Source organism: Acinonyx jubatus, chromosome D2 (genome assembly GCF_027475565.1).
Source record: "Acinonyx jubatus isolate Ajub_Pintada_27869175 chromosome D2, VMU_Ajub_asm_v1.0, whole genome shotgun sequence".
Taxonomy (NCBI): Eukaryota; Metazoa; Chordata; class Mammalia; order Carnivora; family Felidae; genus Acinonyx; species Acinonyx jubatus.
In genome coordinates, this window is record NC_069393.1 from 41,991,183 (window position 1) to 42,012,963 (window position 21,781).

Consider the following 21,781-nt stretch of genomic DNA (forward strand, 5'->3'; position numbering starts at 1 on the left):
AGTATGGAAACCACTTCCTCCAGGAATCTTTTCTGACATTCTCTATTCTCTTTATTCCAGGTTACATAAAGTACTGGTATCTTGCATTGGCAAAAACACTCTCCGCTACCGTCTACAACAGCCCTTATCCTACTACATTTTAATCACTAGGGTGATTGTAATCATTTTAATCACTACATGTTGCTTTAACACTCACTAGACCACGATTCTTGAATGCAGTTTTATATTCACAGAACATATCACTGGACTCAACCTGGGGTGGCCTCAGGTAAGTTTGTGCAGTGACCAGTACATGTATCTACCCAGCATCTGTGAAGACCATTGGTTGGAGCTGGGGCCCAAGCCAAACCTTCCTGCTCTGAGTTTCCTATCTGGTCAAATTGTGATTCCCTAGCTGCCTCCCAGCTGGCACCCACACCTTTGAGAAAGCAATTTGTCAGTATGCGTGTGGAAAAAGGCTATGTGTCCAAAGATGTTCATTGCAGCATTGCCTGTGATAGAAACACAGAAGAAACAATCAAATTACAATGAATAAGTAAATTATAGCATGTCAGCGTGCTGGAATTTATGCAGCCTTAAAAACCATGATTATGAAGACAGCAGAACGGCCTGAAAGAGGAAAGACTCAGCACTTTGTGTGCACCCTACAAAGAGCAAAACCCAACTCCATTAAAAGATTCTTTGTCTGTTAATTTATTTATTAATTCAACAAACACTTATTGAGTACTTACAATGTGCAAGGCCCTGCTTGTTAGCAGGAAGTATAGATTTTAATAAAGATCATAAGGGAAAATAACAACATTTGATGTAGAGCTGTCCTCATTTACCATTTTCCCTCCCTCTCCCCCTCCCTGCTAAGTCCCTCTTTTAAATGCTCTTGAAACTTCTTCCTACTTTGCCAGTCTAACATCACCTTTCTTCCCTTCCATCATTCCCCATCTTTAGTTCCCTTCATATGTTGAGTGAGTAATTTATCTGTCATTCTCCTAGTTTTTCCAGTCTTGCATCCTCATACCCATTATTGCCCCTGAGCAAACACTGGGGTCTTTTAGTATTTATTTTCCTTAGAAGACAGTGGAGCCATTGTAAATAACAATTTCATATGTAAGTAACATAACATAAGTTATGTTTCCCTGCCATAGTACTCGTTTAATCAGTCAGAGGTGCACTGGGGGTAGGACACCTAATTGGAGAGGCTGGCCACCCTGGATGCTGGTCCACTCCAAGTTCAAGGTGGTTCATTGGACATGACAACCCCCCTGCCCCTCTGGGGACAGGTAAGCCACTCCTTGTGAGTTTTCAGGAGGGTCTGAATGATGTTTATAAGGGGTCTTATGGACCATCTCATGGCTAAAGAGCAATCTTGCTATGGCTATTCTCTCCCTTTCAGAGCTGGGAGGAAGTTGCTGGAAGGAAGAGAGAGAGCGCCAGTTGGCCTAGTTCTAGGTACAGCCCAATGGTATGTAAATAATTCATATATTTAAAATAACAAAATAAATATTTTATGGCTCTTTAAATTTCAGGAATAAGCTGCATCCTTGAAATCCGCAGATTAAAAACTAGCCTTCGGTCAGGAAAACCACTGCACAGTAAAATGTTGCTATTAGTGGACACATCTAATTCTGAGCAGACAGAATTTTGCACTTAGAAAGTTTGATTGCCTGGAATACAGAGGAGGGGATTGCCTTTTTCCTCCTCTATGAGGCTTGTGTGTCCCCTGAACAACAGTCTCTTGATCCAAACAAGGTGGGATCTTTGTCTCTGTGCCCCATTATCGCCGAGGGGAAATTTACAATTCATTCCTGACTGTCTTGGGTAAATTCGAGAAACCTTGTTAGTAAAATTTGGTGGGATGGTGTGTAGTTATAAAAGCAGAACAATCAGGTTGGTGGGAGTTGCATAATTTTTCTATTTGTCTGTATTCCCCATGAGGATTGCAGAGATGATGTAAAGTGCTTGCAGCAATACGACTAGGATATTTTTTTGAGAGGGTTGCGTATTCTCATTCTGTCCATTTTAGATATAATGCTTATTGATTTTTTTACAATTACCTAAGTAATGTATGACCATTATATAAAATTTGGAAAATATAAAGAAGTGTAAAGAGGGAAAGAAAAGGCGTCCATAATTGGTCACATAGAAATAAACATTCATTATTTTGCAGAAGAGAGAGAAGGCCTAATTTCTGTGCTTGAGAGTCTTTTCTCTTCTCTTTGTTCTCTTATTAGCCCTCTTCTGGTTCCTTTGTTACCTGGGTTAAAAGCAGCTTTGAAGAAGGATATCCCCATCTGCAATTTGCATTTCTCTCTCATCTATATCACAGGTCCTGACTGTGGCCCATTTTTGGAATTAATTACGAAGATTTCTCTTCCCTTATCACATGGAAGATAAAATTTGTGTAACTTGAGCTTTTGATATAATGATCCTGGAAGATTGATGAAAAATATTTAAGGCAGCATTTCTCAATCTTGGCACCAGGAACATTTCAGGTCAGATGATTTTTCTGTTGCATGGGCTTCCCTGTGCATTATAGGGTGTTTAGCAGTATCTCTGGCTTTTACCCACTGGATGCCAGTAACAAAACCCCTATCTCCCAGTTGTGACAACCCAAAATGTCTCTAAACATTGCCAAATGTTCCAGAGTAGGCAGAGGCAAAACCACTCCTGGATAAGAACAATTATTTTAACATGTCCTGTGGAACACCTAGCTTTTAGGAATGCCACAGTTCCTGAACTCTTAATCGGCCATATTTTAGATCACGAAGTATCAACAAGATAAACATTTTAATGGAATTTCTGGAAGCATGAATAGCAACAGCTGTGTTGCTATTTTTCTTTCCAGCCAGTGCTTTTTTGGACAGGATGTGGATTATTGTGAAGACATGAGAAGTCTGCATTTGGAAGTCCTATCACTTAGGGGTTACTCAGGGACAGAGTGGCCACTCTGGGTATTTTAATCAGAGAATGTATATGGAGAACTGGGAGGTCACAGAATCCTTCGAAGAGTGGGGCATGAGAGTCCAGGTCCGGGAGGGTGCTGCTGGCTTTCAAGAAATCCGGAAAACAGGAGTCATAGAGAAGCTTGCTTGGAGAACAGAGGTTGCAGTCTGCACAGCTTTGTAGCTGCAGTGTGAATCATTTTTAGGAGGCGACCTGCAAGCTGCTGGTGCGTCCACATATCTGCCGTTGGCTGATGCCCCTGAGCCTGTCTGTAGCTGCTGTGGGACAGAATAATGGCTCCTCCTTCGCTTCTCCACGCCTCGTACAAATGCCTCTCCAGCAGTCATATCGAACTACAGTGCTGCTGGCCAGGGAGTCTCTGAAATGTAGTTTCTAGGCTTTCTGCTCTGGAGTACCAGGAAGATGCTGCGAAGGAGGGCATCATGCAGATTGAGACAAATGGAGAGGATATTGTAACAAGGCCGTGCATCCTTAATCAAGTGTCCCTTTTTAAGCATCAGATTCTAAGAGGGACAGAGCTTACTCCTGTGACGCTATATTGATAAAAGTACCTTAAGCTTTTTGATCTAAATGGTTTGCCATGTTTTCTTCATTGTCAAGAACTGTAGAGGCGATAATTATGGGATGTGTGTATGGGGGATGAAGTTTCCTGGTGCCAATAAGACAAACAGACATGCACTTACATAAACATCTATGAAAAAGTAGAAATGGTACTGCACAGTTTCATATACTATTTATTTCTTTATTTAATGTTATCTCATGAGGTTCCCCTGTAATACCCATTGTTTCAAATGTTCAGGTATTACTTTTATCATGAAAAATAAGGTCACATAACACAAATAAGTATTACTGTGATTAAAATACCCCAAAGCATGATATCTATTTTGTTATGTATATTTCAAAAACATTATTTCAAGTAATATTTATTTAGTGTTTTAGATTTTACATTTGCACATAAATCTTTGCCCCCAATTTTGGTTAACTCCATAGGCATAGGTTTCAGAAAGTGGGTTGCTCATGTAAAAGTGTGAATTCATTGCTTTACCAAATGTTGTAGTGATTAACTACAGCCAGCATCATATGAGATTTCCCATTTTCTGCTGCTTTCTGCTGCTTTCCCATTTTCTGCTGAGGTCAAACTGTTTATCTTTTTTATTTATTTTTAAATTTATTACTATTATTATTTTTTCATGTTTACTTATTTTTGAGAGAGACAGAGTGTGGGCAGGAGAGGGGCAGAGAGAGAGGGAGACACAGAATCTGAAGCAGGCTCCAGGCTGAACTGTCAGCACAGAGCCTGATGTGGGGCTCAAACACATAAACTGTGAGATCATGACCTGAGCCAAAGTCGGATGCTTAACCAACTGAACCACCCAGGCGCCCCTCCTTGCTTCAGATTTTAATGGGAATGAATGCCTATAGTGGTTCATAGTGTGCACAGTGTAGCTTCGTATTCTGGACAGAGATGTGTGATCATGTTCAGGGGCTTTCTTTTCCTCACTTGCTAAGAATTCTTAATAAAGAATGGATATTTAATTGTATTAAATGCTTTTGCAGGTGTCACATATTAATACCGTCACATATTATTATATTACTTGATTGACTAAGTTTAATGATTAGATATGTTCTGGTTGTCTACTGCTGTGTAACAAACTTCTCCAAAGCAGTGGCTTAAAGCAATAACCACCATCTATTTTCCTTCTGAATCAGTCTGTGAGTTGACCAGGCTCAGTGAGGCAGTTCTAGCTTAGGATAACTCATGTGTTTGCAGTCAGACAGACAGGATGGGCCAGGGCCATCCGGAAGGCTCCCTCACTCCCATGTCTGGTGCCTGCACTGGGAAGATTCAGACTACTGGGGTTGGAGCATCTGGGGCTCTGTGGGCATCTGTCACTTTCAGTGTGGTTTTTCTACATGGGGGTCCAGAGTAACCAGACTTCTGGAGGCTTCCAGAATGAGTGTCCCAAGAGAAACCAGCAGAATACATAGCACCTTTTCAAACTTAGCACCAGAAGTCCCAGAGTATCACTCAGACACATTCTGCTTGTTAAGGCTGTCACAAAGGCCCACATGCCAAGGTTCAAAGGAAGGGACGACAGACCCCGCCTTGGATAGAAGGAGTGCTAAGAAATTTGCAATGTGTTTTAAAACATTCCACTGTATATATCAAATCATATGTGTAGCAAATTTTACCTGTTATTGTCATATTTCCCTGGGCATAGTGAGATTTAGTTAGGACTTCATTTAGAATTTAGTATGACCACATATTCTTTGTTGTCTTCTGATGAGTTGTGTTTATCTGATGTTGGTATCTGAGTTGTGTTAGCTTTCTAACATGTCCAATTACAGAATAGTTTAAATCACAAGGGAATTAATTTATTTGGGAAAAAAATAAAAATATGACTTTAGAGTCTGCTTAGGATTCATTCTTTACTCATTTTCTTACATAGTTAATGACCCATTCAGGATATTCACTTTTCTTGAATTATTTTGGTAATTTATTTATTTTCTGGCAACTCATTAGATGTTAATATTTTTCAAGTTTTCAAGATTAGACTTGAATATTTATATATAATTGGTAAGTATCCTTTTTATGTTATTGCATCATATTTCTCATTTATAATTTTGGTTACTCATCTATATTTTGTTGTGATATGATTTTCCTGAAATGTATCTCTTTTAATACTTTTCCCAAATACAATCTCTTGGCTTTATTTATATTTTCTCCTTTCCCTGACTAGTAAGTAATTTTTTTCTTTTTTTTGGATTTATTATTTTTCAACACTTCCTGTGTTTTCTTAAAAATCTCTTTAAGTTATAAACATTGGGGTGCATATGCCACTTCAAATTGCATTTTTGTATCCTTTGGATAATACCTAGTAGTGCAATTGCTAGGTTGTAGGGTAGTTCTATTTTTAATTTTTTCGAGGAACCTCCATACTGTTTTCCAGAGTGGCTGCACTAGTTTGCATTCCCACCAACTGTGCAAAAGGGATCCCCTTTCTCTGCATCCTCTCCAACATCTGCTGTTTCCTGAGTTGTTAATGTTAGCCATTCTGACGGGTGTGAGGTGGTATCTCATTGTGGTTTTTATTTCTCTGATGATGAGTGATGTTGACCATATTTTCATGTGTCTGTTAGCCATCTGGATATCTTCTTTGGAAAATTGTCTATTCATTTCTTCTGTTCATTTCTTCACTGGATTATTATTATTTTTTTTTGGAGGGTGTTGAATTTGATAAGTTCTTTATAGATTTTGGATACTAACCCTTTATCTGATATGTCATTTGCAAATGTCTTCTCCCATTCTGTTGGCTGCCCTTTAGTTTTGTTGATTGTTTCTTTCACTGTGCAGAATCTTTTTATCTTTATGAGGTCCCAGTAGTTCATTTTTATTTTTATTTCCCTTGCCTCCAGAGACATGTCTAGTAAGAAGTTGCTGTGGCAGAGGTTAAAGAGACGTTGCTGCCTGTTTTCTTCTCTAGGATTTTGGTAGTTTCCCATCTCACATTTAGATCTTTCATCCATTTTGAGTTTATTTGTGTGTATGATGTAAGAAAGTGGTGGAGGTTCATTTTTCTGCATATTGCTGTCCAGTTTTCCCAACATTATTTGCTGAAGAGACTGTCTTTTTTTCCATTGGATATTCTTTCCCGCTTTGTCAAAGATTAGTTGGCCATACATTTGTGGGTTCATTTCTGAGTTTTCTATTCTGTTCCATTGATCTGAGTGTCTGTTTTTGTGCCAGTACCATGCTGTGTTGATGATTATAGCTTTCTAATACAGCTTGAATTCTGGGATTGTGATGCCTCCAGCTTTGGTTTTCTATTTCAACATTACTTTGGCTATTCAGACTTTTGTGGTTCCATAAAAATTTTAGGATTGTTTGTTCTAGCTCTGTGAAGAATGCTGGTGTTATTTTGATAGGGATTGCACTGAATGTGTAGATTGCTTCGAGTAATATCAATATTTTAACAGTATTTGTTCTTCCAATCCATGAGCATGGAATGTTCTTCCATTTTTTTGTCACAATAGCCAAATTATGGAAAGAGCCCAAATATTTATCGACTGATGAATGGATAAAGAAGATGTGTTTGCATATATACACACACACACACACACACACACACACACAAACACAATGGAATACTACTCAGCGATCAAAAAGAATGAAATTTTGCCATTTGCAACAAGAAGGATGGAACTAGAGTGTATTATGTGAAGCAAATTAAGTCAGAAAGAGACAAATACCATATGATTTCACTCATATGTGGACTTTAAGAAACAAAACAGATGAACATAGGGTAAGGGAAGGAAAACTAAGAGAAAAAGAGAGAGAGTGGCAAACCATAAGAGAATCTTAACTATAGAGAGCTATTTGAAGGTTGCTGGAGGGGAGGTAGGTGGGGGGAAGGGCTAAATGGGTGATGGGCATTAAGGAGGGCACTTGTTTCGATGAGCACTGGGTGTCATATATGACTGATGAATCACTGGGTTCTACTCCTGAAACCAGTACTATACTATGTGTTAACTAACTTGAATTTAAATCAATAAATTAAAAAAAAATCTCCTTAAGTTAATAATTAACTTAGTTATACTCTTCATTTTTGTAAATGTTCATTTAATTTGAGAGAGATACAGAGCACGAGTGGGTGGGGCAGAGTGAGAGGGAGACACAGAATCTGAAGCAGGCTCCAGGCTCTGAGCTGTCAATACAGAGCACCACAAAGGGCTCCAACTTATGAAACCTGAGATCAAGACCTGAGCCAAAGTTGGATGCTTATCTGACTGAGCCACCCAGGCACCCCTCTTCATTTTTAATAGCAGACACATATATATTTAAAGAATTTGCTACTAAATTTTGCTCCTTCTCTTTTTGACTCAGAAAACAGGCATTTCGACTCAGGAAACAGGACAGCCAGGCAGCACCAAGGACCCCAGAGAGGCAGGACCTAGAAATGTGTGGTTCTGTCAGCATTGTGTTGCCTGTAGGATCCCCTCAGCTGTACTCAGGCCCTGTTAGACTGGATTCTGGACTGGGGTCTTGCCACTCAGATATAATATGACAAAGGAATGGAAGCTATTAGTAAGGAAGTAGTTGAAATGGCTAACATGGAACCTGCCTTTGACTGGCTCTATCAGGACTCCTGTCCAGGGACCCTAAGGGCGGGGAGGGCGGAGACTGGGAGGTATTGAGTGGGGAGTGGGAGTGAGGGTGGGGCATGGGAAGTGGGGAGTGTGAGTGAGGGTAGGGGTGGGGCATGGGAAGTGGAGAGTGGCAGTAAGGGTGGGGTGGGGCATGGGAAATGGGGAGTGGGAGTAAGGGTGGGGTGGGTCATGGGAGGTGGGGTAGGAGGCAGGGTGCTGTTTCTGATCTAGCTGTAAGGCAGTTTGGGTCAGACCACTGCAGTCAAGATGGTGGGGCTCCTTGTTACCCTGATGCTGGTAACATTGAATGGCCTTGGGAAAGAAACAGCCTGGCTCCCCTGAGAAGCATGTGAGAGCCCAAGGGAAACAGCATCCACCATCCAAAGAGAGCAAAACAAGCTTCAAGGCCGGAAACACAGAGGAGTTGTACAGTGAAAGAGGAGCTGACCGGGACGTGAAGGAGGAACTGATTTAGACCACACAAACGACTTAAAAAGGATCACACTTGAAAATTCACTCTGAAGTTCGCATTGCACGTACTTCAGAAAGACACACAGTTGGGAAGCAGGATATAGTTTAAGAATATTTCAGTTATAAGGAATAAATACATACATGAATAAATGAATAAGCAAAACTCCTGGATATAGGGCACTTGCTGGAAGAGTCCTGGGAGAGCTGCCTTTCCATCTCCCCTCTTCCCTTCAAGGAAAAATTCCTCAGTTTGCAAATGCTCCAGCTCAATTGACATGATCCCCTAACTCCATTCCTTAGCTGTGACCTTGAGCAAGTTGCTTAATTTATTTGCACCTCAGTCTCCTCATTTGTAAAATGGAGACAAAAATAGTACTTATGTCTAGAAATCTGAGTAAGGTTTGAATGAGTATCTATTTCTCTATCTATCATCTAGTATCTTCCAATGCTATCAAGCATAAAGTAAGCACTTTCAGTTAATGTCAGTTATTATTATAATGTCAGTTTTTTCCCCTGGTTATATGTAGTTACCAAATCACTCCAGATCTCTCCTCTGAAAATTCTGCCGTGTCTCATCAACCCTCACTACCACCATACGGTGCCCTCACAACCTTCACTTGCCTTGACTCATGCCTTAATTACCTCAGTTTACCCTGTACAACTTTCCACACCAACTAATTGAAAGCTCAGCTCTGTTTTTTAGTGGTTTCCTTCTTATTTTATGATTCTTCACGTCTGAACTCCTTTGCTTGACATTCAAGGCTTTACTCCATCCTTTGCTATGGAGACACACACACACACACACACACACATACATCTGTATACTTATACACACACAGATACAGAGTTTTGTTTGTGTTTTACATAAATGGTAACTTATCATGTATCGTATATAACACTTCTTCCTTAACTTTCCACATTTTTGTATATTGAGCTAGCTTTTTTTTTTAATGTTTTTTTTTAACATTTATTTATTTTTGGGACAGAGAGAGACAGAGCATGAACGGGGGAGGGGCAGAGAGAGAGGGAGACACAGAATCGGAAGCAGGCTCCAGGCTCTGAGCCATCAGCCCAGAGCCCGACATGGGGCTCGAACTCGAGGACCGCGAGATCGTGACCTGAGCTGAAGTCGGACGCTTAACCGACTGAGCCACCCAGGCGCCCCTAGCTTTTTTTTTTTTTTTAAACCAGTGTCTTTCTGATTCCCAGGTTCCTGCTTTTGTAAGAGTGTTCGCCTTCTTCCTGAAGTCTGTGTTTTAGGGAAGATAGACTCAATCCTCTGCCCCGGGAAGGTGGGTTTCAGTTTGTCTGTATTAGTCATTTTGGTTTCATTCCCTTAATGAAGGCCTGTGCGACTGTTAAAAAAGAATGAGCTAGCTTAGTATATGAAGACGTGAAAAAGTAAGGGGAAAAATATTATATGCACATATGGTAAGTTACTACTATCAGTGATGGCTTGGACGAGAAGCATAGTTGACCAGTCAGATGCAGGGAACTCCCAGGAAAAGTTCCTTTTGTTTTCTTTTGTTTTCTTTTCTTTTGTTTTGTTTTGTTTTCTTTTCTTTTCTCTTCTCTTCTCTTCTCTTCTCTTCTCTTCTCTTCTCTTCTCTTCCCTTCCCTTCCCTTCCCTTCCCTTCCCTCCCCTCCCCTCCCCTCCCCTCTGCTCCTCTCTCTCTCTTTCTCTCTCTCTCTTTTTAAAGAAGCACAAGGAAGAGACAGCCCCTTTCCTATTATATGGACTCTGCCATGTCTGGACATGGCACTTGGAGTTACTGAAGCTGTCTTGTGGCCATCAGGGGGCATCATGAGGTCTAAGCCAAGACAGGGAGGAGGCAAAGCCAGGGCCACAGCAGAACCAGGATGGAGCCTCATGCGTGGACCACTGTCTTGTGAGAACACATTTCCTTAGCCTTGAAGGCCTTCAGTGGGGTTTCCTGTCACTGGCAGCTGAGCACCTTCTGAGTGTGTGTCTCCTCTATCACACTTCTCTTTATCCACAGGAACTTCTTTCCAGGCTGAGGGAAGGCAGGGCATACCTGGCCCTCAGATGATGCTCACCTCTGCAAAGTGTGTTTACTGGGCATTCTTCTCAGACCGGCTGACTCCTGGAACCCCTTGTTACATATTTCTGCCATTTTTCTGTACTGTCATGGGTTGTAATGGCAGATTGAGAGAAGCTGTATCATGAACGGCCCACTGGCGTTCTAGCCCAGAATCCCTGTCATGTCTTGCTCTACATGTCTGCATAAACAAATGCACTTCCCAATCAGTCTTCCCTGCCTCTGAGAAGTCTTTCTTTTCTGTTTCTGACAGAATTAAACCTTCCTTGGGGCGCTTGGGTGGCTCAGTCGGTTGAGCACCTGACTCTTGATTTCAGCCCAGGTCATGATCCCAGGGTTGTGGAATCGAGCCCTGCATTGGACTCCGTACTGAGCATGAAGCCTGCTTAAGATTCTTTCTCTCTTTCTCACTCTTTCGTTCCCTCTGCCCCCTCCCCCGCTCATGCATGTGTACTCTTGCTCTCTCTCTCTCTCTCTCAAAAAATCTTAAAAAAAGAAAAAGAAAAGGAGTTAAACCTCCCTTGTCTACATGGCTTTCTCCCTTAGTGTACTTCAATTTTTGGTTGTGTAACATTGTTTATAGGCCCAAATGCTATAACAGACTTTTTATACACACATCTCATTTAATCCCTATGACAACCGGTTTAGCTGGTGTTATTATTGACATTTTACAGTTGAGAAAATTGAAGTATAGAAAGGTTAAATGAGTTTTCCAAAATTACTCAGCTAGTAAATGGCAGAGATGGTATTTGAGATCAAGTCTGTCTCACTCTAAAGCTTTATTCTTAGCCATCATGCTGTGTTCTGCACCGGACAATCAAGCCCATACAGATGTGTGGACCATGAGCTTCTGGAAAGGTGTGGGTTGTATTTTGCCACTCTCTGTCACCTGCTCTGTTCACAGTCTTTGGCACACAGGGGACAGGGGGACGTGTAGAATGGGAATGGTGAACTCAGAAGGCTTATTAGGGAGTGCTTTGGGATTAGTACCTGGGGAAGAGAAGGGAAGGGAAGGGAGACAAGGGGAGACAGGGGAGGAAGGGGATGGGGGGCTTAGGGAGGGCAGGGAGGGAAGAGATGTGGAGGGAAAGGGAGAGAAGGGAAGTGGAGGAAAGGGGAGGGAAGAGAGGGAAGGAAGGGAGGAGAGAAGGGAGAGAAGGTGAGGGAAGGAACGGAAGAGATGGGGAGGGAAGAGAAGGAAGGAAGGGAAGAAGGGGAGCAGGATTGGGTGGAAAGGTGGGTTGATCTGGATAGAGTCTCAGTGGAAACCTCAGCTCACTCTACAAGGAGATGGGAAGATGGGATGAGTCTTCAGAGCTGTCCCCACTTGGGGAGATAGCACTGAGACTTTATACCACTGTGTGCCTCATTGCTCGATATGGGCTGCTCTGGGAAGGGGGCATGGCCTGCCCAAGAAGGCCTCCTTCCTGCGAGTCCCTCCTGGAAGAGGACAGCTGAAGGAATTTGGTGGTAGCACTCCCAGCAGTTGGGAGAATAAGTCCATTCCTGAAGGGACCTGGTGGTGTTTCACAGCCTCTACCTCACCCCTATGTACCATGTTGTTTCTAGAACACCCTCCCCTGCATGTGCCTCTACTTTAGGCATTTCTGAGCTGCTGCCCACCTCGTTCAGATGCAGATTTGGACCAGATACAGCCAGGGTGTGTGTTCTTTCCCCAGCATCCAGGAGGAGGGAGCTTCAAACAATGGACGCCCCTAAAAACATCTTGCTGGCCTGGGGTTTGTGCGCCTGATTTCAGTGCTCCTTGGTTTGCTGTGGTCTCTCTCCCATCAGGCTGTCTCCTCCTGCTTTGGGGGTTGTTGTGAGGCTCCCCAGAGACTGATGGATTGGAGCAATACCTCACTCTCTGGCCCCAGCATGTCTGCTCACTACGGCCCCTGCCCCCTCTCCTGTTCCCCTGTTACCCCAAGCAGGGAGGGCCTCAGCCTCACTCTCCAGGGCATCTGTTGGTGACCATGGGGCATGGTGACTTGAACATAGCAAAAGCCTGACCTCTCACAGTTAGAGCAATGCTAAAGCTGCCTTGTGCTCCCCTTGATCTGTGGGCCTTGGAAGGTACTCACACTAGTTCGGCAGGCTGTGACCATCTGACAAAGGTACCTGTAGGAAGAGGCAGGAGTGGGGGCCAGAGGTATTGAATGAATCCATTCCCTGAAATGCTATCTCTGTCTTTTGCATACAAATTTGTGTCACTCCATAGAAAACTTGCCCAGCCTTAAATTACTCCCATCCAGAATAGGACCAGTAATCAAAACAAGATACGGGGAGGAGGCTAACAGTCATATTTTAAGGGCTGAAGCCAAATCCCTTTCTTTTTAAAAAAAAATTTTTTTTTAACGTTTATTTATTTTTGAGACAGAGAGAGACAGAGCATGAACGGGGGAGGGTCAGAGAGAGAGGGAGACACAGAATCTGAAACAGGCTCCAGGCTCTGAGCGGTCAGCACAGAGCCCGTCGTGGGGCTCGAACTCACGGACCGTGAGATCGTGATCTGAGCCGAAGTCGGCTGCCCAACCGACTGAGCCACCCAGGCGCCCCCCAAATCCCTTTCTTATCAAACTGTGGGGCCAGCTGGACCTGGCTGGGAACCAAAGATGGCCTTAGAAAAGCAAGGAAAGCACTTAGAGCAATGCAAGCCACAGCTCCTGAGGGCATCTAGGAATCACAGGTAGCCAATCTGGTTTCCAAGGGAAATGCAGGAACTCAAGAGGACCAGATCGGTGTGGAAACAGGTTAGACTCAAGGAAGCTGGGATGGGAGCTGCATGTTCAACTCTAGCACCTGGCCTCTGCTCTCCCAGGGAGCCCATCGGTAATGCTGGTGGCCATGGTGTCATTGGTCTGCAGCCAGATAGTATGGGGGATAGGCAACATTGCTCTGTGCCTTTGGAAGTGACCTGCATAGTTACTGCCTCATCCCTCAAGAAACATTAGCTGAGTTTCAATTCTGTTACTGCTATAGATTCAAAGCTGACTAAAACTCAAATGTCCTCTATCTATCCAAAGGCAGGGGAATGAACATATAAGCTCATTTTTTTGAGAATATACAGAATATACAGAATATTTTTATTCTAGAGAATTTCAAACATACACAGAGTAGAATAAATAATTGAATGACACTCCACGTATACATCTCCTATTTTTAATAGTTACCACCATAATACCAAAAGATGTTACCTACCTTCCCCTATATACTGTCCTCTCAGGCAACCTTGACTTCATATCACTTCATCTCTAAATAGTCAAGTATATCTCTAGGTGACAGTGACTTTTAAAAACATAACCACAGTACCAATAATGAACAATGATTCCTTAGTATCATCAAATATGAAATTAGTATTCAAGTTTTCTTGATTGTCCTAGAAGTATGTGTGTTTCTGAACTGTTACTTTGTCTGAATTAGTATCCAAACAAGCTGAAACCTATATAAATACTTCATGGTAAGCCCTATAACAGAGTTGTGGACATTTGTGGCTGAGATCATCAGGAAGTGCTCCCTGGATTTGCCCCCAGTGGGATTTGCAGATGGTTACGAGCACGGGCTTCAGGATTCCAGCTGTGGGATCCTGAGCAAGCAGACCTCTCGGAGTCTCAGCTCTTCATCTGCATAACCCATAGCCTTGTTGTAAATGTTAAATGAAATATTCCACGTATGATGCTTGGACTCCTCTGGCAGCAGAGTGGAGGGGCAGGCCCGGGAGGAGGGAGGCCAGGCCTGAAGTCATAACAAGAGCCCTGCAAGGAGACGGTGATGCCCTGAACCAACCATTAAATGCAGGAATGGAGAAGAAATGTTGCTGAAGCAGTCTGGACAACAGTATGTGCTCAATAAATTCTGAATATAATTATAATAACAATAATTAAAGCAAAGAAGGGGATGTTTAGATCTGTAAATTGTAGCCTGGTGCAAAGTAAAGAAGAGGTAATGTATATTTTCAGGCAGAGATAATAAACAGCTTTATCTAAAGGCAATAATTGGAAATCTGGCATATTTGATAAATGGTGAGAAGGCCCATGAGTTGGGGGTGTCAGGAGATGAGACTGGTCACATAGGTTTTGGCCAGGCCATCTATCAAGGGTTTTGTGGAAAGAGCTAAAGAGTTGGGGCTTAATCTTGCAGGCATGAGGTGGGGGGGGGGGGGAAGGCAGAGGTCCATGGGGGAGAAATGATCTTGGATTCCTCTGGCAGCAGAGTGGAGGGACAGGGAAGGAGGAGGCCAGGCCTGAAGTCATAGCAAGAGCCCTGCAAGGAGACAGTGATGCCCTGAACCAACCCGTAAATACAGGGATGGAGAAGGAACATTGCTGAGGCAGTCTGGGCAAGATTTAGTGAAAGATTAAATGTTGGCAGGTAAGGAGAGAGGGAGAATTTAAGAACTAACCCAGAATTTCTGGCTTAGCTACCAGCTAGAAAGCGATGCCTCTGACTGTGATTACAAACACTGAAGTCTGAGCAAGTTTCAGTGATGGGAATAATGAATTCTGCTTGGGATGCATGCCGTAAGAGCTGTCTGCAGGACACGCAGGTAAGACTTTGCTCTTACTTCTACATCTTCAAATGCCTGAGGAATCACTTAGAAGGAAAATTGAGGAGGGAAGCTTACTCCTGGTATGTCTCCCCTGCCTGATCCAGATCTTGCTAGGAAATCTGACAGCTCCTTGCACTGAATGGATTCCAGGAGGGACTGATGGCCTTTTCAAAGGCCACATCTTAAGTGCAGTGCTGATGGCAAGTGAATGAAACCCAGACCAATTTATTTAAAATGTATCTGGTTGCTGGACAATGTGGTTTTGACAGAGACAAAGGACCATAGAGTCCACCAAGCCACAAGTCTTGAATGTCCAAACCCTTTGATGATCTTTTGACCCTCATCAAGCAACTCATAATTTTATCTCCCCTTCCTACATTTCCACATTTCCCATCCTCAGCTCAGACCAAAATGGCCTAACACGAGGCAAAATATTTTGCTTGGGATACGGACTGATTTTTCTAAAGCAAGTGTCCAAATGTAAAATGATTATTTTAGGAAGAGAAGGAACTCCCTGTCGTTGAAGGCTGGTTGGCCATTCAAGAAGGGGTATTTGAAAAGGGGGTTGATGCTTTGAGTTGGTGGTGCCGTAGAGGACAGATCCAATGACTCCGGAGGGTGCTCTTTGTTGTGAAACCAAACCCATCAGAGTTGGTTTAGGGGTTAGTATAAAAAGTAAGTTCAAATTCCTTGACATGCCTCCCATCAAGTGGTAAGGTTTATGTTCTCTCCTCTTGTGCCTGGGGAGTTGTGACCATTTCAACAAGCAGAATTTTGAGGTAGTGACATGATGTGGCATCTGAGCTCAGGTCATAAAAGACCATGTAGGATACATTCTACTCTCTGGTAACATTTTTATCTGAATTCTGCCTCTTGGAATTCCTCTATTACTCAGTGAGGAAGCTTGAGTCACATAGCGAAGATATATGTGGGTGTGCCGGTCAACACTCCCAGTCCAGCCCAAACTTTGAGTCTTCCCAACCCAGGTGTCAAGCAGGGGAGTGCAGAAGCTTCCAAGTGAGCCCCTAGCTCTTCAGATCATCCCCAGCCAATATGGTCTTCCAAGCTGGGGCACCATATGTCAGAGAGCAGTGCCCTGTCACAGTTCCTGATCCACACAATCTGAGAGCAAAAGAAAATGATTGTTGTTCTATGTCGCTGTGTTTTGGGGTGGTTGATTAAGTAGCAACAGGAAGTAGAATAGCATGTGAACGGTTCTGAGCAATGGGACACAAGTGGTAATTCACTGGGGAGTTTGTGGGAAAGGTTTTCCTGTCATAAGAAGGGAGAGTGGTTTGAAAAAAAAAATGCTTCTTTCTTCCCACCTTTCATGATGTTGGGAAGCTTGATGTTTGAAGAACTACAGCCGTCCTGAGACCATGTGGGCAAAGTCAGGAGAGTGGTAGGCCCTAACAGTGTTTAGCTGGGGATCACCTTCTTTGCGTTTTTCATTATGTAAAATAGTATATATACTTTGTGTTTAAGCCAATTGTATTTAGGTTCTCTATTACTCACTGGCTGAATTGATGACCTTTAAAAACCTTTCCAACTCAGACCTCTTGTTCCATTGCATTTCAGCTCTGTTGTTATTCCAAAATGCTGTTCTGTCCCAATTCTTCAGAACTCTGTATACTCTTCAAGGATTATCGCCTTTGTGAAGAGTTCTGCATTCATTTCCCTGGACAAGTGATCTATGTTTATTATGGCATCCCATGATCCAATTCATATATTTGCCTGTACATTTTTATACATTTTTCTCTCTTACTAATTGATATCAACAACACTGAATCATCCAATACAGCATATTTCTTCATTTATTCAAGTGTTTATTTTATGTCCCTCATATGTTTGGTAAGTTTTTTGCAGATAGGTTATTTATATCTTTTTCTGGGTTTTATACAGATAAATATTTTTAATTGCTTTTGTTGTTGTTGTTTGTTGTCCTCTCTCACGGGTGTCATTCTTCAAGTCTTCAAGATTTATTCTTTTTCATACTAGTTATATTTAATGAGTGGCTATTATATGTTGGAGTTAAATCCCTTGTATTTCCTGTTACTACAGGAAACAATAATAATTGGTAATATTTTTGAGCATTTACCATATTAATATTAGGCATATCCTATTTGCCTTAGATGAGTTAGTGCCTTGAACCCACATAACACTCTGAGAAAGGTATCGTTACATCTTAATTCATTTTACACATAAGAAAACTGAGAAAGGGAAAATTTGAGTGAGTTGTTGGTGGCCACATCACCAGTAATCAGCAGAACTGGTGATCAAACTCAGAGGTCTAGCTCTCGAGCCTATGTTCCTAACCAATGGACTATAGTGCCTAAATGGACTTGGGATTACATTTTAGGGTAAGAGAAAGAGATTACATAAATGCAAGAGTGAACTATTTGAAGATGGTTGTGGTAAATGTAGTAAAGGGAAAGTACGAGGTCTTATGAGTATCTGATAATCTCACTTACCTGGCCTGGGAAGGATGAGAAAGATCTCCCAAATGAAGTGGCATTTCAGTTGTGACATGAAGGATGACCAGGAAACAATCAGGCAAAGGTGTCAGGAGGGGAGCATTTCAGATGGAGTCACCAGTATGTGGGAGGATCTTGAGGATTCTGAGAGCCCTGGGATGGCTACACATCCCAAGTAGTTGGAGAGAGCAGAGGGAACAAAAGGAAAACACACCTGATAAGGCTAGAGAGGTTGAGCCTCATGAGTCTCCTGAGGATGTAGACTTTCTCTTAGGAGCAGTGGGAGACAATTGATGAATTAGAAGAGGCAATGATATATTTGGCTAATGAATAGGAGGTGGTGTGGAGGGTGGCAAGAGAGGAAGTGCATGAGTTGGCTATTTTGTGACTCCAGGAGTCTGCTAATGAATGTAGAGATGGTCGGCTGTAGTTAGACTTTAGGTATAATTTTTTTCAAGTAAAATATAAAAACCTTGATGATGGCTCATGGGTAAGGGACGATGGAGAAAGTTGTATCAGGGATGACATTCATGGCTTTTGTTCCCCTAACTATCTGTGATTGGTGCTGTTTGCTAAGTTGTGAAATAAGCTGAGGAAGAAGATGCATTTGTTCAACATTCTTAGCAAGTATTTGTTTGTTTGTTAATTAATTGTTTTAATATGAAATTTATTGTCAAATTGGTTTCCATACAACACCCAGTGCTCATTCCAACAGGTGCCCTTCTCAATGCCCATCACCCACTTTCCCCTCCCTCCCACCCGCATCAACCCTCAGTTTATTCTCAGTTTTTAAGAGTCTCTTTGGTTTGCCTCCCTCCCTCTGTAACTTTTCCCCCCTCTTCCCTCCCCCAGGGTCTTCTGTTAAGTTTCTCAGGGTCCACAGAGGAGTGAAAACATATGGTATCTGTCTTTCTCTGCCTGACTTATTTCACTTAGCACAACACTCTCCGGTTCCATCCACGTTGCTACAAAAGGCCATATTTCATTCTTTTTCATTGCCAAGTAGTACTCCACTGTATACATAAACCACAACTTCTTTATCCATTCATCAGTTGATGGACATTTAGGCTCTTAATTGCTGTTTTTTTTTTTTAAATTTACATCCAAGTTAGTTAGCATATAGTGCACTAATGATTTCGGGAGTAGAATCTAGTGATTCATCCCCTGCATATAATAACCAGGGTTCATCCCAACAAGTGTCCTCCTTAATGGTCCTTGCCTATTTAGCCCATGCCCCCACCCATAGCCCCTCCAGCAAACCTCAGTTTGTTCTCTATACTTAAGTCTCTTATGTTTTGTCCCCCTCCCTGTTTTTATACTATTTTTGCTTCCCTTCCCTTATGTTCATCTGTTTTCTATGTTAAATTTCTCATATGCATGAAATCATATGATATTTGTCTTTCTCTGACTGATTTTGTTTAGCATAATACCCCCTAGTTCCATCCACGTAGTTGCAAATGCAAGATTTCATTGTTTCCTATTGCTGAGTAATACTCCCTTGTATATCTATACCACATCTTCTTTATCCATTCATCTGTTGATGGACATTTGGGCTCTTTCCGTACTTTGGCTATTGTCAATAGCACTTCTATAAATATTGGGATGCATGTGCCCCTTTGAAACAGCACACCCTTTTCCCTTGGATAAATACCTAGTAGTGCAATTGCTGGGTCGTAGGATAGTTCTGTTTTTAATTTTTTGAGGAACCTCCATACTGTTTTCCAGAGTGACTGCACCAGTTTGCATTCTCACCAGCGGTGCAAAGGAGATCCTCTTTCTCTGCATCCTTGCCAACATCTGTCATTGCCTGAGTAATTAATGTTAGCCATTCTGACAGGTGGGAGGTGGTGTCTCATTGTGGTGGTGTCTCATTGATTTCTCTGATCGTGGGTGATGTTGAGCATATTTTCATGTGTCTGTTAGTCATCTGGATATCTTCTTTGGAAACATGTCTATTTATGTCTTTTGCCCATTTCTTTACTGGATTATTTGTTTTTTGGGTGTTGAGTTTGATAAGTTCTTTTTTTTTTTTTAACATTTATTTATTTTTGAGACAGAGAGAGAGAGACAGAGCATGAACGGGGGAGGGTCAGAGAGAAGGAGACACAGAATCTGAAACAGGCTCCAGGCTCTGAGCCGTCAGCACAGAGCCTGACGTGGGGCTCGAACTCACGGACCGTGAGATCACGACCTGAGCTGAAGTCGGATGCTTAACCGACTGAGCCACCCAGGCGCCCCTGATAAGTTCTTTATAGATTTTGGATACTAACCCTTTATCTGATATGTCATTTGCAAATATCTTCTTCCATTCCATCAGTTGCCTTTTAGTTTTGCTGATTGTTTCCTTTTCTGGGCAGAAGCTTTTTATCTTGATGAGGTCCCAATAGTTCATTTTTGCTTTTGTTTCCCTTGTCGCCAGAAACAGGTTCAGTAAGAAGTTGCTGCAGCTGTAGTCAAAGAGGTTTTTGCCCACTTTCTCCTCTAGGATTTTGATGACTTCTTGTCTTATGTTTAGGTCTTTATTCCATTTTGAATTTATTTTTGTGTATAGTGAAAGAAAGTGGTCCAGATTCATTTTTTTGCATGTCATTGTCCAGTTTTTCCAAAACCATTTGGAAAGACTGTCTTTTTCCCATTGGATATTCTTTCCTGCTTTGTCAAAGAGTAGTTGGCCATACATTTATGGGTCCATTTCTGGGTTCTTTATTCTGTTCCATTGATCTGAGTGTTGGTTTTTGTGATAGCACCATACTGTCTTGATGATTACAGCTTTGTAATACAGCTTGAAGTCTGGAATTGTGATGCCTCCAGCTTTGTTTTTCTTTTTCAAGATTGCTTTGGCTATTCAGGGTCTTTTGTGGTTCCATACAAATTGTAAGATTGTTTGTTCTAGGTCTGTGAAGAATGCTGGTGTTATTTTGATAGGGATTGCATTGAATGTGTAGATTGCTTTGGGTAGTATCAACATTTTAACAATATTTGTTCTTCCAATCCATGAGCATGGGATATTTTTCCTTTTTTTTGTGTCTTCTTTAGTTTCTTTAATAAGCTTTCTATAGTTTTCAGTGTATAGATTTTTCACCTCTTTGGTTAGGTTTATTCCTAGGTATTTTATGATTTTTGGTGCAATTGTAAATGGGTTGATTCCTTGATTCTCTTTGTGCCTATTCATAATTGGTGTATAGAAATGCAACTGATTTCTGTGCATTGATTTTTTTATCCTGCAACTTTGCTGAATTCATGAATCAGTTCAAGTAGCTTTTTGGTGGAATCTTTTTGGATTTCCTTATAGAGTATCATGTCATCTGAGAAGAATGAAAGTTTGACTTCCTCCTTGCTGATTTGGGTGCCTTTTAATTCTTTGTGTTTTCTGATTGCTGGGGCTAGGACTTCCAATACTATGTTGAATAACAGTGGCAAGAGTGGACATCCCTGTCATGTTCCTGACCTTAGGGGAAATACTCTCAGTTTTTCCCCATTGAGGATGATATTAGCAGTGAGTCTTCTGTATATGGCTTTTATGATATTAGCAAGCAGTTATTAAGCACCTACTCTATTTGAGAAATTTTAGTAGACATTAGGAAAACAGCTAAAAACAAAGTCAATATTCTCCCTGCTCTCATGGAGTTTACATTCACCCAGGTGAAGGGAGAATTAAAACTAATCATGGCTAATTAATTTAAATAGTAAAAAATAAATCAAGATGTTAAGGAAGCTAGGGAAGCTTATACTTGGAGGCCTAACTTGGTCACAGAGGGTAAAATTCATTCTGCTGTGTGGAGAGTGGACTTGGTGGGGGGTGAGGACACTGGATGTTGGGAGAACAGTTGAGAACATCTTGCACAGTGAGAGTTCAGAGTGTCATTGTTAGAAATGGGAAGACATGGATGAATCTGAGAGCTATTTGGTTTGTAAAGTTGACATGAATTGCGAGGAAAAGGGAAGTGTCCAGAATATCTACAAAGTTTTATAGTGGAGCAGTTGAATGCATGTTAGTGCCAAAGGGATACTGCAGGAGGAGAAAACTTTAGGGAAAATACTGTTTCAAGTCCTTGTTAAATAACCAAGTAGAGAGGGCTGTTTATTGGTGTCTGGACTTATGAGAGTTTCAGGCTGCA

The 21,781-nt window shown here is 41.9% G+C and overlaps 1 long non-coding RNA gene and 1 pseudogene across 1 annotated transcript in view; both read left to right on the forward strand.

Annotated features, from left to right (window-relative positions):
• Window positions 1–3,489, forward strand: part of LOC128312609 (uncharacterized) — a 46,211-nt gene extending 42,722 nt beyond the window's left edge. Inside the window, exons 2-3 of the long non-coding RNA XR_008292101.1 lie at window positions 1,391–1,459; window positions 2,324–3,489. This is a non-coding gene — a long non-coding RNA (uncharacterized LOC128312609). The remainder of the gene's footprint in view (window positions 1–1,390; window positions 1,460–2,323) is intronic.
• Window positions 3,490–12,993: 9,504 nt separating this feature from the next.
• Window positions 12,994–21,781, forward strand: part of LOC113600205 (60S ribosomal protein L31-like) — a 254,519-nt pseudogene continuing 245,731 nt past the window's right edge.